Consider the following 14401-nt stretch of genomic DNA (forward strand, 5'->3'; position numbering starts at 1 on the left):
ACATCGGCTCTCTCTCCTCCAGACGCTGAGGAAACCCTGCTGGGCACGGACAGTGTGTGTGTCTGTGTGTGTGTGTACAGAGAGAGTGGGGTCCACCCCTGCACACGGCCCTGGGTGCACACACCCCGCACACACATCCCTCCCCACGTGCACACACCGCCCCTCCAACCAACAAGCCCACCCCACTGCCCTTCTCCTCTGCCAGTTGCTGGAGCCCACACACACTCACACACACACACACACACACACACACAGCCAGGCAGTGGCCTGGCCCTGCCAGAGCTGCAGTCTCTGCCGATTGCTGCTGCTTCCCTGGGCTGCCTCCCTGCCTGCCCGGCACCAGCGCCAGGAAGAAAGGGGCAGAGCCTTCGCAAGGGTCCCCACCCCCCGGGGGCCCCCACTCCCCAATTCTGATCCTCTTACCAAACCCATCGCCCTCCTGCGGGGAAGCAGGTAAAGCCCCACCCCGGCCGCCTGCCCCTGGAGCTGTCAGCCAGCACCAATCACCCCCCCTTACCAGCTACGAAGATGAATTCCTTGACCCCGGCAGCGCTCCGTGAAAACGGGGGGCGAGGCCCCCCGGTTTGCAAAGATGGGGACAGAGAGGTGCGGTGTGGCACTCACCGGCACCACCATCGAGCCTCTGCACCACCCCCCAAAATGCTCACCTCACCGACCGTCCTCCGCGACCTCCCGCCTCCACCACTACCCCCACCCCCCACACAGAGTGGTCCCCCGGGGGTCTCACGGGGATCCCCAGACCCAGGAGGCACTGGGGTGGCTTTCTCCATCTCATCCTCCCCTGGCTGTGTCCCCCTCCAAGCCCCACCCCACTGGCGGGGGGGGGGCCCTCCGGCTCCAGCCCCCACTCCCACCGTCTCTGCCGGCCCCGGGCGCTCGGATCCGGAGGAATTCACTTACCTCCAGCCCCAGCCAGGATCCGGGCTGAGCGCCGCCTCCGGCAACCGCGGCGGCGGGGCCTGCGCGTGAGTGAGTGTGAACGCGGGTGCGAGTGTGCGCGGCGCCCGGCCGTGGCTCGGTGCGTGTCGTGTGTCTATGGCGTGGCCCGTGTGAGTGTGTGTGTCTGTGAGCGAGCGTGTGCGCGCAGACACCGCCACCCCCGCCGCCCGGGAGGGGGCCGGGGCGCAGCGTGCGTCAGGGGCCGCGGCCGGCGGTCTGTCCGTCCGTCCGCCCTCGCCGGCCAGGCGCGGGCTCCCTCCGCAGGCCTCTCCGCAGCCAGACCCTCCCGCCCCCTCTCCCGGCCGGATGCTTCCACGGACACACGCACACTCGCAGACACACGCCCGGGGGTGGGGGCCGCGCCTGGCTGGAGCGCGGCAGCTGCGGCGCCCGGGAGCGGCGGCACCGCGGACGGCTGAGCGCCCCCGCCCCGCCCGGCCCGGCCCGGCCCGGCCCTGCCCAGCCCGGGGTCCGGGTGCCGCCGGCGCCGTCGCGCGCGCATTCAACAGCTGGAGGCAAACTTGCCGCGGGGCGGGCCGCCCGAGGTGCGCAGCGCCCCCCAGCGCCCGCCCGAGGACGCCCGCGACCCCCGGACTCCCCCTCCACCCGCCGACCCCCTCCTTACCCCATGCCCGGCCGCCGCGTCCCATGCTGAACGGCTAGCATCCCAAGACGCGTGGCTGCTGCGTTCCCATTTTACAGGCGAGACAACTGAGGCTCGGTGAAAGGAGTGACTCCCCCAAGGTCACATGGCGAGCTCGGTAGCAGAGCCGGTGTTGGACTCCAGGTCTCTTCCTTGTGCCAGGGCTCTTGGCTGCCGCTCGCTGCCTTCCCCACCCCTTGAGAAGCATGCAAGGTGGGCGGGGGGAGGGGGGGGGGGAGGATGCTGGGCTCTGAGCCCAAGCTCCTCTCTGGCCAACGCAGCCCCCCCCCCCACCCCCGCGCACACCTGCACCTCCTACGAAGGGGGAGATGCTAGATGCTAGGGCGAGGTAGGAGCTGCAGGAGAAAGCTCTGGCCTCCAGGCCGTACCCCTGCACTTGGGCACACAAGCCCCTGATGAGGAGACTGGGCTTGTGACTTGTGCAGGAAGAAACAGGCGCCCGTCGGCCCCTGGGACCCGCAAACGCACAAGCTGAAGCGCTGCTACAGCAGGCCCTGTGCGTCTCAGTCACTCTTATCGGGCCGCCTGCACCAGTGCCTGTCCTCAGGAAGTGCACAGCGGAACGCTGCACCCGCCCGCCCGCCGCCCCGGCTGCAGACTGCTGGCGGGAGCATCTCCTCCAGGCCAAGGAGGGGGCGGTGCCTGCAGGAAGCCACTGCCTGAGCTGAATCTTGACGGATGAGTAGGAGTTGGTCAGCTGAAGAAGGTGGAGAAAAGTCCCAGGCTGCAGGAACAGCATGTGCAAAGGCACAGAGGCATGAAATAAATAGCCTGGAGTGTGTGTGTGTGCAGGGAACTCCATGGAGCTGGGCATTACTGGAGCAGAAAGAACGTCTGTTCAGAAACGACAGGAAAGCAGCCCCAGGATGGGGCTGGGAGGGCACACAAGCACCGAGACGCAGGCCACCATCATCTCCAAGTAGGAGAAAGACTGTTGGGGCTTCCACCTCTGCCCTCCAAACTGCACTCCAGGCTGCCTGGCACACTCCTACCCACCCTTCAAGGCCCCTTGCTGCACACCCAAACAAGCCATTATGTTGTGTCTGCCCTCTAAACTGAGGCCTCCTAGAGGGCCGGGGCCCGTGTGGAACGCACTGACCGTCCCTGGCCCGGGGCCGGGCGAGGAGCAGGGTCCCAGCCCGAGTCGGCGCTGGAAGATGCTTCCCCGCCGCCAAGCCACCTCCGGAGGAGACGCAGCGTCCCCTGCGCCCTCTGGCGGATCCGGCTCGCAACTGCAGAGCTCCCCGACCTACCCCCTCGGCCGCGGCTCACCCCACTCCCACCCCTTCGGAGGGGGCTCTGGTGGAGGCCCGCCTAACGGGCTCCCGCGAGGCACGGAGCAGCGACCCCAGGGAATACCAGTTAGTGGGCGGCAAGAGAGCCTCTCCTGGTTCTGTTTTCGTGACCTTCCCAGACATCTGCCAAAGGGCAAGTCACAGCCCTCTGAGCCTCAGTTTCCTCCTTTGTGAAATGAAAATAAGAAGAGCAGCCGTGTCCCCAGCTCGATGCTGGGGTCACCACATGGGCCCCTCCTTCCCCTTGGGACCTCCAGGTCTGGCTAGATAGGCTCTGAGGTGCTTCTGGGTCCTAAAACGTTCTAAGATTCTCCCTTAGTAGACAGATGTAAATTTCAGACTCTTAACGTAGTCACTGCCACCAGATGGAAGATGGAGGTGGCCTGGGCGAGCTGGGGGTCATGGTGGACCACACCATCTGGACACTGCACTGGGCTTCCTCCAGACCCGCGCTGTCCAGTCGAACTTTCTGCCATGGTAGAAATGTTCCGTGTCTGCACTGTCCCATACAGTAGCCACTGACCACATGCGGCTATTGAGTGCTTGAAGTCGGGGCCACTGGGACCGAGGAACTGAATTTTCAATTTTTACATTATTAACTTAGATTTAAGTAACCGTATGTAGCTAGTGGCTACCATGTTGGGGAGTGCAGGTCCAGAAAAACAGCAACCTCCTCACCAAAATAGAGCTCACACACACACACACACACCCAGGGGACCCTGAGCACCCGGCCAGGCGCAGGGGCTGGGGGGCGGGGAGACTGCTTGATGGAGAGGTAAGGTCAAGACAGACGTGAGCAGCCGTGTGTCCATCCCCGTGGTCACTGTCCTAGGTTAGGCTTTGCCATCTTTCCCCGGACACCTGCAACGACCTCCCTATCGCCCCCTATTTAAACCCCCCCATAGCTCTGGGAGCCCTTGTGGGGATGCGGTGTGTTTCATTTCTCCCGACGGTGCCGAATGACCGGCCGCACCTGCCTAGGGGCTCCCTCTGCGGAAAGTGTCATGATCTGTGGGTGCCGTCCGCCCTGCATGCAGACACAGAGATGAACGGTGTGCCCTCTCTGCTAGGGAACGAGCCCACACTCCTTAACTTGCCCGTGGGGCCCTGACTTACCCCTCCAGCATCATCTCGTATCCCCCCCCCCCCCGACATGCTCCCAGGACACCAACTCCTGCCCTTTCCAGAACATGCCATGAATCTCTCCCCCCGTCATCTGCACACCTTTGCTTTTGATCCTGCTGTTCCCTCAGCCTGGAAGCCTTTCCTCCTCTCATGTTCCTTCCCCACCTGTCTAATTCCAGTCTATCATTGGGTACTGCCCAAAGGCCACCTCCTCCGTGAAGCCTCCCCTGACCACCCCCAAGCTGAACTGGCCAAGTTACTTCTTGCTCCTCTGGCTCCCGGAACACTCTGGATAGGCCTTAAGGAGAGCAGTGTCGCATTGTATTATCATTCATTCTCACGTGTGTCCCCCCCCACTCCGACTTATCCCTCACTCCATCACCTCTGTCGTGGTCGCTATCGTGTATGGGGCTCCCTCAAGGCCAACACTGTGCAGGGCCCTTTCCAAACATCATTCTCATGAATAAGTCGCCAAAGTGATCATTAGGAGGGTATTGTTTGGGGCATCCAGCATCTGGCCCCCTCCCCCCCAACACCCCAATCTCCTCTTGGTGGAATGTGACTCAAGGTGCCTCCCCCGGCCCAGGCTGGGCTAACTGAGTCACGGTTGGAGTGATGACAGGGGGACAGAAAAAATGGCCAAAGCAGAACCATCTGAGCAGCCTCAGTGCCAGATGACGGGCAGGTATTTCCAGCTGCCTGGCCCCCGTCCTGAATCCCGGACCCCGTCTGCTCTGGGATCTCCCCGCCGGGCGTGGGAGCTTTCTTGAACAGCTCACCAACAAATGCCCTTTTCTCCTGAGCTCACCAGATGTGGCTCACGTCCAAATGACCCCGCTGCCCTGGCCACATCGCCACAAGGACATTTTCCAGGACATCTTCCTTTCCATGGGGCTTCAGGAACAGAGGAGTGAGAGGAACAGAGGGATGCTAAAAGCTTGTTGAAGGTGCGTAACGAGATCTACCCTCTGTACTTAGGTGAATTTTTTTTCCCTCGGTCTACACGGCATTTTGAGTTGATGCTAAGAAAATTAGGTTAAGTGATTCTTTTAGAGAAATACACACACACACTAGAGCGTGTACAGGGTGTCACATTCCTGTTTTGGATCCAGACCAAAAATCAGATTTTCTGTGGTGCCTCCAATGCTGGAACTGAGGGCTGTGATCACTGGAGACAGGGACCGGTCATAAGACACAGAACCCAGAAGGAAAACGAATGAAGAGGCCACCCTGAAATCTCTGCCTCCTGCCCCACTGTGGAGCCATCCCCCATGTAATACGAAGACGTGAAGCCTGAGCTGCCTTCTCAGGAAGGTCGGTCCTCTCATCGAGCAGTGTTTTGTTGGGCACCGTGACAGGTCAGGGTATGAAGGTTGAAGGCAGTGGTTAGGAAACAGATAATTCCTGGGCCCGATAAGGATGAGAGGACGTGGAGCTGGGGTTTGAGGAAAGTAGGCAGGAGACCTCAGGTCCGGAGAAGGTGAGAGGGAGGGACGTCCCCAGAGGAGGCTGATTGTGAAGGGTCTTTGGAGAATAGACATTTCTAAAAGGGATTTTTAAGTTATGTTGCTGGGGAGTCTGCGAGATAAGCCCCTCCCCCCACTTCAGCCTCCTCTCCCACCCTCTCACTGCCCCCCCCACCTCCCTTGGGAAAAGTCTATGTGGTTATCATATTAACCATCTATTGCTGTGTAACAAATTGCCAAACTCAGTGGCTTAAATCAGCAAAATGTGGTTACAGTTTCGCAGTTCCTGTGGTCAGGAATCGGGAAGCCGGTGATTCTGGCTTGAGGTCTCTCGTAAGGTCGAGTCAAGCGTGTGGCTGGGGCTACACTCATCTGAAGGCTGGACTGGGGCTGGAGGACCTGCTCCAAAGACGGCTCATTCCCGTGGCTGGCAAGGTGGGGCCGGCTGTGGGCGGGCGGCTTCAGGTCCTTGTCACATGGACTGCCCCCACACAACTGCTTGAGCGTCCTCACAGCGTGGGCTGCCTCCCCCAGAGCGAGAACAAGGAGGAAGCCACAGGTCTTGGATGAGCTACCCTCAGAAGGCACACACTGTCACTGTTGCGATGTCCTGTTGGTCACACGGCTCCTCCCTGGGCTTGGTGGGAGAGGACAGGGTGTGAGTTCCCGGAGGAAGCTATCATCAGGAGCCGTCTTGGGGGCCAGTGGGCTGGAGTTACATTTGGGGAAACTGAGGAAGTTCTGTGTTCTGCATCCAGACTAGCCAAGGCAGAAACAGCACCGGGGGTGTGGATCCTGGAGTCGGAGGATCCGATTCCTTAGGATTCTATGATTCTGAGAGTCTTGGTCCTCATAGGCCATGAATCGAGGGCAGCTCAAAGCTACTGGGACAAGAAGAAAGTATGTGAAGGTCCTGAGGAGACTTGACAAGAGCAAAGGGTGACGGGGCATGTGGCCCCAACGAGAGGGTGCTTACGATGGCCAGAGGCCGAGGCCACACTCTGGGGGATATTTTGAAGTGTCCAGGTCGATACCCTTTGACCCAGAGATCCTCTTACAGGAGGGGCCCCAGGGAACCACATTAGGGGTGCCGAGGGCACCCTGCCGGCCTGACTTGGGGCTGAGATTCCTGGGTGGTTAGGGTGGCCAGCCTGCCTCCCTACCAGTCACGTGAGAGCAGGCCTGGCAGCCTGGACAGAGAGGGACGGAGCCTCACCACCTGGTGCCTCCGCTAGAGCGTGAGCTATTCCCAGACCCGGCCACGTCTGACCCGGTCTGCCTCTGGGTGCCCAGCCCCTCGCCAGGCACAAAGCGGGTGCTGGGGAGGGCCCTCATGCGCTGCCCCACCCAGCGGTGCAAGGGTCAGACCGGGAAGCCTATTGAAGCACAGGTGGGGTCTGCAGGCATGGAGAGCCCTGTGACAGACCACCTGCCCCCCAGGGAGGGCTGGAGGGGGCTGGGGGAGACCCCGTGCTCTGGGCCTCTACCTGACTTATGCCCACCACATCAAGCCCTGCACTGTCACAGCGTCTGCCATTTGGGTCTAAGCGCCGTTACCTGGGGCTCCAGGATTCTCCGTCCTGGGATTCTGCTGGATCCTCTGGCCTGGGCCCTGTGACCACGGCAGGAAGGTGGTGTGCATCTCAGCTGGTTCCGCAGCCACAAGGTCAGCCAGGCAGCACGCATTATTAAACCATCTATCTGGTGCTGCCCAGAGGGATGCTGGGGGTGGGGTCAGAAGCCCGTCCAGAATTGGGGCAGCTGGAGGCCCCTGGGAGCTGGAGGTCACCGGCCCCGTGGCCGGGCTTGTCACCGCTGACCTGCTGTCGGCTCTGAGGCTTGGGATGCTGCAGCGACTGGAGAGGTGCTGACTGGCTCGTTTCCTCGTGCTCTTTCTCTGCCCCAAACCTTCCAGGCTCCAACTCCACGGGGTGAAGCGCCAGCTCCTTGCAGCGGCATCTGGAGTTCTCTGCAACCTGGCCACGTTCTACCTAGAATCCTAATAATAGCTCGAAATGGGGGCGTTTACTATGTCTCTCAGGCTCGACGCCAAGTGTTCCCCATGAATTAGTCTCAGTGGATGATGACAACAATCCTAAGAGGTCCTTATTGTTATGATTCCCATTTTACTGATGAGATCAGAGAGGCTAAGCAATTTGACCAAGATCACACAGAAGAAGAGGCAGCACCGGGAGTCACCCCAGCTTTCCTGCCGATGGGGCCGTCCTGGGGCTGCAGGATTCCCGTGTATTTGAGGCTGGTGGCCTCATTCTTAGCCCCAGTACAGCTCCTCTTTCCCAGGAATCCCTGCCTGGATTCCTGACGTTCCCTCAGCCTAGAATCCGGGCATCTGAAGTCCCTGTGGGTGGGTGAGGAGCTGTGTGTTCCCAAGGCTCTGTGGGGAATGGAGGGTGTGTGTGTGGCTGCCACCCAGTGACTCAGCCCCAAAACCCAGATGCCACCTCGATGCCACCTGGGCTTCCAGCAATTTGATCCATTAACAACTCCTGTCAGCTCTGCCTCCAAAATGCACCCTAGACCCGGGCCCTTCTCTCCCCATCGCTGAAACAAAGGCAGGGGTGGGGTCTGTCCTCTTCACCTCTATTTCCCCAGAATCTGGCATGCAGCAGCTCTCCAAAAATATTTGTTGAATAAAATGATCACATTCATGCCTGAGTGAACAAATGAAGGAAGGAAGGGAGCGTGGCCAGGTGAGGAGAGAAAAAGCATGGGAGAGCAGAAAGACATGCGATTCTGTTCTGCCCGGGGGCCAGGGCTGGGCACTGGGCAAAAGGAACCCTGCACCCAGGAAGAGATGCTCCAGCCACCTGCCAGCTGACAGGTGGGAGGGGCAGGCAGGCAGGGCCCTGGAAGGAGCAATCACGGAGACCTGAGACGACCGGGGGCACAGTTTGGGGCAACTGAGACCCAGGGAGGCAACCCACACCCTGCCTCGTCCCTCCTCGGGCCATGCATGGTTCTTCCCAGCCCGCATTCAGGCGCCCCTTCCCCTCCCCCTCGGACAAAGTGGCTGCACGGCCTCCGTACACTCCCTCTATTTCCCCAGTGGTGGCTCTGTCTTCCTGGCCCACAGCCCAGACCTGAGATAAAAGAGCGACTTGGCCCTTTCTCACTCAGATCCTTCGGATCGCTCTGCCTGCGGTTTCTCTGAAACCTCTCCTGGCACCTCAAGCTCACCGCCCACTTGCCGCTTGCAGCCGTGGAACTCCCGTCACACTTCATTCTTAGGACATGAGCTGCACAAACCGTGGCAGCCCGAACCCCAGCACGCCTTGCTTTCGCTGCGTCTGGCCAGGCCGGCGTCGGGTTTTCCCCCACTTCTGAGGAGGGAATTTTCTGCCGGAGGCCAAGTTCCGGTTCCTCCTCTCTGATGCCTTCCCAGAGCCGGGCCCAATCACGGCTGCAAACTCAGCTCTGAGCGGGGAGGCCCCAGCAGAGCCCGGAGGCGGGAGGGTGTGTGAAGTCAGTGGGCTCGTTGGAAGCAGGACCCGGGCTGGGGAGGAGCAGGGTGGGCGTCGGGGCCACCGCCACGCGGGCTGGCGTTCAGGGCAGGCCCCAGAGCCTCGGAGAGGACCCCAGCCTCCCTGACCATCCTGGCGGGCTGGCCGTGTGCCAGGTCACGTCACGCCTCAGATCCCCACAAGAGCCTGAGAGGAGGTTACCAGTCGGGACTAGTCGTTTGCAAGGGGCAGAAACCCGACTTTGAACTGGCTTAGACTCGAAGAGGATATCCTGGCTCCTATAACAGGGCAGGACTGGGAGGGTCGGCCTGAGGAAGGCTGGGAAGGTGGGGGAGGCCATCCAGAATGCCACCAGCATTCTCTCTCTAGGTGGCTTAGCTCTTTCAGGACACAGTCGCCACTGCAGGGCCCCCAGGAGCCCCCGGAGCCCCCAGCTTACAGCCCCACAGCCTCACAGATTCGCGCTGAGCCGGGGATGAGCTGTTCTGCCAATTCCAACCGAGCATTTCTAGGCGAGGACTCTGATTGGCCCAGCGTGGGTCACATGCTTACCCCTTGGACCAATCACGTGGCCAGGATGAGGCTGCCAGACTGAGGGCCCAGGCAGCTCAGGTATCCCGACCCTTACGGCCAGAAGGGGGGCCTGTCAGCAGAATGGGGGAGGGTCACTGTGTGGACAAAAGCAGTGGCCACGGTGCAGCTTTGGGGTTTTTAAAATAAACATCTCATTTTGGAATAATTTTAGATTTTTAGAAAAAACTGCAAGGGGAGCACAGAGAGTTGCTGTATACCCTTCACCCAGCTTCCCCCGGTGTTAACCTCGTACATAACCACGGTACATTTGTCAAAATTAAGAAATTAGCACCAGTACATTACTGTTAACTAAACCCCAGACTTCATTCAGATTCACCGTTTTTCCACTCACGTCCTTTTTCTGGTCCAGGATCTCACGTCACATTTAGCCATGGGTCTCCTTGGTCTCCTCAGGTCTGTGACAGCTTCTCCTTCTTTCCTTGCTTTTCATGACCTTGGTTTGCGAGGGTACCGCTCACACATCTTGTAGCACGTCCCTCGGTTAGGGGAGAGAACACAGAGGTGTGGCGCCCTCGTCATTGGGTGCACGACATCCACATGACTGGCGATGCTAACCTTGATCACTTGGCTGATGTGGGGTCTCCCTCCACTTAACAGATGGGGAGACTGAGGCTTGGAGAGGCTAAGCTGCTTGCACTAGAGTGTGTGGTGGGACAGAATGTGAACCAGGCCTGAGTCCCATTATCCCATAGTTCTTTGGCGTCTTAGACAGGGAAACTGAGGCAGGAGCCCAGCTCTAGGAATAGGAAGGTGAGAGAGGCTGCACTATAGAATCTACATGAAGTTTGCAGCAGGAGAACTGAGCCCAAGACTTCTTGGGGGGTAAGGCACTGTCAGAATCAGCCTGGGGGCCCAGAAGCTACCGTAGACTCTAGCCAGGAGGGGCAGGGAAAGGAGACAGGCTGGGGCAAGGGCCGTAGCTCAGCCAGGTAGGAAGGATGAAGTAAGGAGGGAATGGCAAACATGATTGAGCCAGAGCAATCCAGGAAGGCTCCCTGGAAGAGAAGGCTGAGATTATAGGAACAGTCAGAAAGGCAGCTCAGGTGTGAGGTCTGTCCCAGGAGACAAGAGAGCAAAGTGTTTAAGACCAGGAGCCTTGGAGTCCGACAAGACTGGGCTCAGTTCCTTGTGCTACCACCTCCTAACTAAGTGGTCTTGGGCAAGTCACTGCTTCCCACGCCGATTTGGGGCTTTCTAGCTCCCAGACTTTGCTGCCCTGCTCCCCCACCTGAGATGCCCCTTCCTGAGCCAGCTCTCAGACCTTCCCAGCCTGGACAGTGACACACTCTGTGTGACCCAGTGAAAAATGAAAATGCGACACACTTGCTCAAAAATTATTAAGAATTTCAAGACGGCGATGGAGAGCATTAAACCAAATGTGGCATCCGTCAAGGCAGGGGGCCCCGGGTGACTGCACAGGTCACATGCCCACCAAGGCGACCCCATCCCCCACCCTCAGTGACCACCCGGAACCCGTGATCTGATGGCTGTTTTTTCCCTGTGATTCTTGGCCATTAATCACAAGCTGCCTCAGACGCCGCTCGGGCCACCGCATGGAGCAGCTGCTCTGCTCTCCCGTGGCTTTTCCTCATCTTGCCCTGGGTGGGAGGTTGGATGGGATGAGCAACAAGGTGCTTCCAACAGTTGCATTTGGTGTCCTTTTATTTTCTGGCTCTAATATTTTGTGCCAGGAAGCTCCTGCACTCCCGTGCCTAAGATCCTATGAGTCGGGGGTCAGGGCCTCCCTCATGTGCGCTCGAAACCCTGACGTCCCCAGGCAGTTCAGAGGTTTTAGATGCAAGAAGGCTCGGAAGAATATTATTTACTTATGCTTTGCAAATTTGAAACGTGAAATTCACTGTGAATTTTGCAGGAATCACTCGATTCTTAAAGGTGGTGTGTGTCCCAGAGTCCGTCGGGCTGCAGTGGCGGGTCCCTCAGCAGGGTGCCATTAGCCCGGCTGGCGCATTTTTAGTTTGTGTATTGCTGCTTGTTTGTTAATTTCCCCTTTTTCCCCCCTTATTGTCAAGAGGCAGAATGTTAGAATCAGCCCACCTGCATCGTCTCTTATCTCCTCCACGAAAACGTGTGTGAGTTGCTTAATCTCTCTGAGGCTCAACTTCTTTCTCTAAAAAATCGAAAGTGAATGAGTTCTGTGTCTTCTGGTTAGTATTGCTGCCTAAAAATCCTAGTGGTGCAAAAAAAAAAAAAAAAAAACCCACACGCACACACAACTGTTTTATTCTGCTCACGATGTTGTGGGTCAGGAGCTCTGGAAGGGCTCAGCTGGGCTGTTCTCTCTCAGGGTCCTCGTGCGAGTGTGGTCAGATGCCAGCTGGGGCTGCCATCATCCGACGGCTCAGCAGGGCAGCACTGGGTGGCCAAGACGGCTAGCTCACACGCTGCACCTGGTGCCCGTCGTGGGTTGGCAGCTCTGCTGGAGCTGGTGACTGAAGAGCCCACCTCCAGCCTGGCGGAGTCAGGGGACCTGGGCTTGTTACATGGTGGCTGCCTTCCCCAGGACGAGTGTCCCAGGGGAACCAGGCAGAAGCTACGAGGTCTTTCGAACCTGGCCCTGGAAATCACAAACCACCACTTCCGCTGCCTCCTATTGGCAATCACCGAGTCACTAAGTGCAGCCCAGATTAAAGTCGAAGGGACAGAGATGTCACCTCTTAACAGGAGCAGTGTGAAACAAATTGGGGGCACATTTTAAAACGGCCACAATATATATAAAGCGCTTGGAGTGGTGCCTGGCACATAGCACTCCCTCTGACGTGTTTGCTGCTGTGTTATAGCTTCAAACAACAAAAGTGGATTAATAATGCCAAATGGTCTGTGGAAACATTCAAGTAGGGATGAAAATATTACCAAAAATTCTATAATTCAGAAGAAGGCATTCCACAGGGAATAGGATTTTGATGCGCCTGTGAAAGGTGCTGGTTTGGAGGGGTAGGATTTTGCACAAGCAAAGAAGAAAAGTAAAAATAGAAGGTTCAGCCCAAAATACCTGAAAGTGGAGTTGCGTCATACATGTGACCCACGTGGGGTCTCTCATGTCACGGTGCCTGGCGGTGGCTGGGAGCCTTTGAGGTTTTCACATCTTTTTCCCCACCAAACATCGTTCTGGGAAACCGTTGGACTGTTTCTAGAACAAGCACAAAATAAAGCTTTCCAGAACAAAATTGATGGCTTCCCTCAGTAAAGGCAGAGGGGAGGGCATTATTCAAGCGGCTGGCCTCCTGGAAAAGCCAGTACAAACCACCATATTGCCAGGACACTTATAAAGCCAGCCAGCGGTGAGTGACAAGTAGTCAGAGCAAAGAGGTTAAGCTATTGGCAGAATTATTTCACCTTTCATCAAATAACACTGTTGGGAGTGGGGTAGGAGGGGGGCATGAAATTAATGGCCAAGAACGTGGAAGATGGGTAACGATCATGTGTGTGTGCCCGCAGAGGTTTCCCTGTACAGACGCAGACAACCGTTGGTGGGCCGGGCGTGTCAGACTTTGGCACACGTATGGGGGGTGCCCCCGGCGAGCCCCCTTCCTCTTAGCTGAACGCTGGCTGCATTTGATGGGCAATGTGCCAAGCTCTGGCCAATCCGAGAATCCTGGTCCTGATTTCCCAGCCTCCCTTGCAGCTACAGGTAGCCGTGCAACCCCATTCTACTAACGAGATCTGAGCAGAAAGCAGCTAGTGGGTTTCTAAGAAAGCTTTTCCTCTTCTTTTAAGATCAGTCAGACGCAACTGGTGGGGCCCCACATTTCTCCCACCTTCTTCCGCCTGGAATGCTGGCATAATGCTGGAGGCGACTGTGGCAGCCATCTTGTCTCTCCTCAAAGCTTCCTGTCACATGAAGAAGACAGCCACTTTAGACACAGCTGACCACTCCCTCCTCCTTGAAACCCTCTCCTGCTCTCCTCCTACCTGAGTATAAACCTGTGACAAACAGGATACTTGTTGCCTTGTTCACTGCTTCCTCCTCACCACTGTGGGGCTCAACACTATTCACTGAGTGAATGAAGAGACTACTAGCTGTCCCCCGATATCAGGTCTCCCTTCCCTCTACAGAAACAGAAGTTTCACTTAATACTTAGCTGCCAGATAAAGACTACATTTCCCAGCTTACCTTGCAGATAGGCGTGGCCATATTACTGGATTCTGGCCAATGAAATGAGAGCAGAGGTGAGTTGCACAATTTCCTATTCATACCCTCAGAAGGAAAGGTGCATAGCTCTCCTTTGTTTTTCTGCCCTTCCCACAGGCTGGAATGCAGATGCAATGGCAGGAGCTGGAGCAGCCATATTAAACCAGATGGTGGAGCCACCTGTGGGTTGTGGAAGGCAGGGAATAAAATTAAAAGCTGCAACCCATCGGCACTGGTCACATTATGCTCAGACTGTTATATGAGAGAGAAGTAAATTTCCATCTTATGTAAATCACTGATATTTTGGCTTTTGTTACAGCAGACAGACCTATAATCTCAGGAATACACCTTTGTTTATTAAAGCCTTCGGAGCTGGATTTTTTCCATCACCTGAAGCCTGATCCATACAGACACGAGGGGAATGTCCTCCACAATTGATTTGGGTCCTTGTTCATCGCTCAACATCGATGCTGCCGGGCAGCACATTTTTTGGTTAACTTGATGATTCCTTTGTGAGCCACGATGTAGCCTGGAAAGGGACACGGGGATCAGGACGGACTCCCGGCCACCACGTGGGCTGCAAGGAAGATCGCAGCTACGGAGATGGAGGTGCCTGCTTGGGAATGCCACGCTCAGCGCTCATTCACAGTGAGCAGCTGGTGGGT

General features: G+C 57.5%; 1 protein-coding gene and 1 long non-coding RNA gene across 5 annotated transcripts in view; both read right to left on the reverse strand.

Annotated features, from left to right (window-relative positions):
- ELFN2 (extracellular leucine rich repeat and fibronectin type III domain containing 2) overlaps window positions 1–1764 on the reverse strand; it is a 50688-nt gene extending 48924 nt beyond the window's left edge. For 2 of the 4 annotated variants that reach the window (XM_070253595.1, XM_070253594.1), the window contains exon 1: window positions 922–1331. The gene's annotated coding sequence lies outside the window, so the exon portion shown is untranslated. Of the gene's footprint in view, window positions 1–517; window positions 815–921; window positions 1332–1585 lie in introns of those variants that run through there. The other 2 variants (XM_070253597.1, XM_070253596.1) reach the window with 2 other exon arrangements.
- Window positions 1765–5119: 3355 nt separating this feature from the next.
- Window positions 5120–14265, reverse strand: LOC102147871 (uncharacterized). The gene is made up of 7 exons (XR_289688.4): window positions 14127–14265; window positions 13719–13916; window positions 13363–13435; window positions 12597–12734; window positions 9918–11714; window positions 7068–7509; window positions 5120–6391 (listed from the first exon to the last, which is right to left on the reverse strand). It is a non-coding gene; the product is annotated as an uncharacterized lncRNA (long non-coding RNA).
- Between the last annotated feature and the right edge of the window lie 136 nt (window positions 14266–14401).

This window comes from Equus caballus, chromosome 28 (assembly GCF_041296265.1).
Source record: "Equus caballus isolate H_3958 breed thoroughbred chromosome 28, TB-T2T, whole genome shotgun sequence".
In the NCBI taxonomy this organism is placed as follows: Eukaryota; Metazoa; Chordata; class Mammalia; order Perissodactyla; family Equidae; genus Equus; species Equus caballus.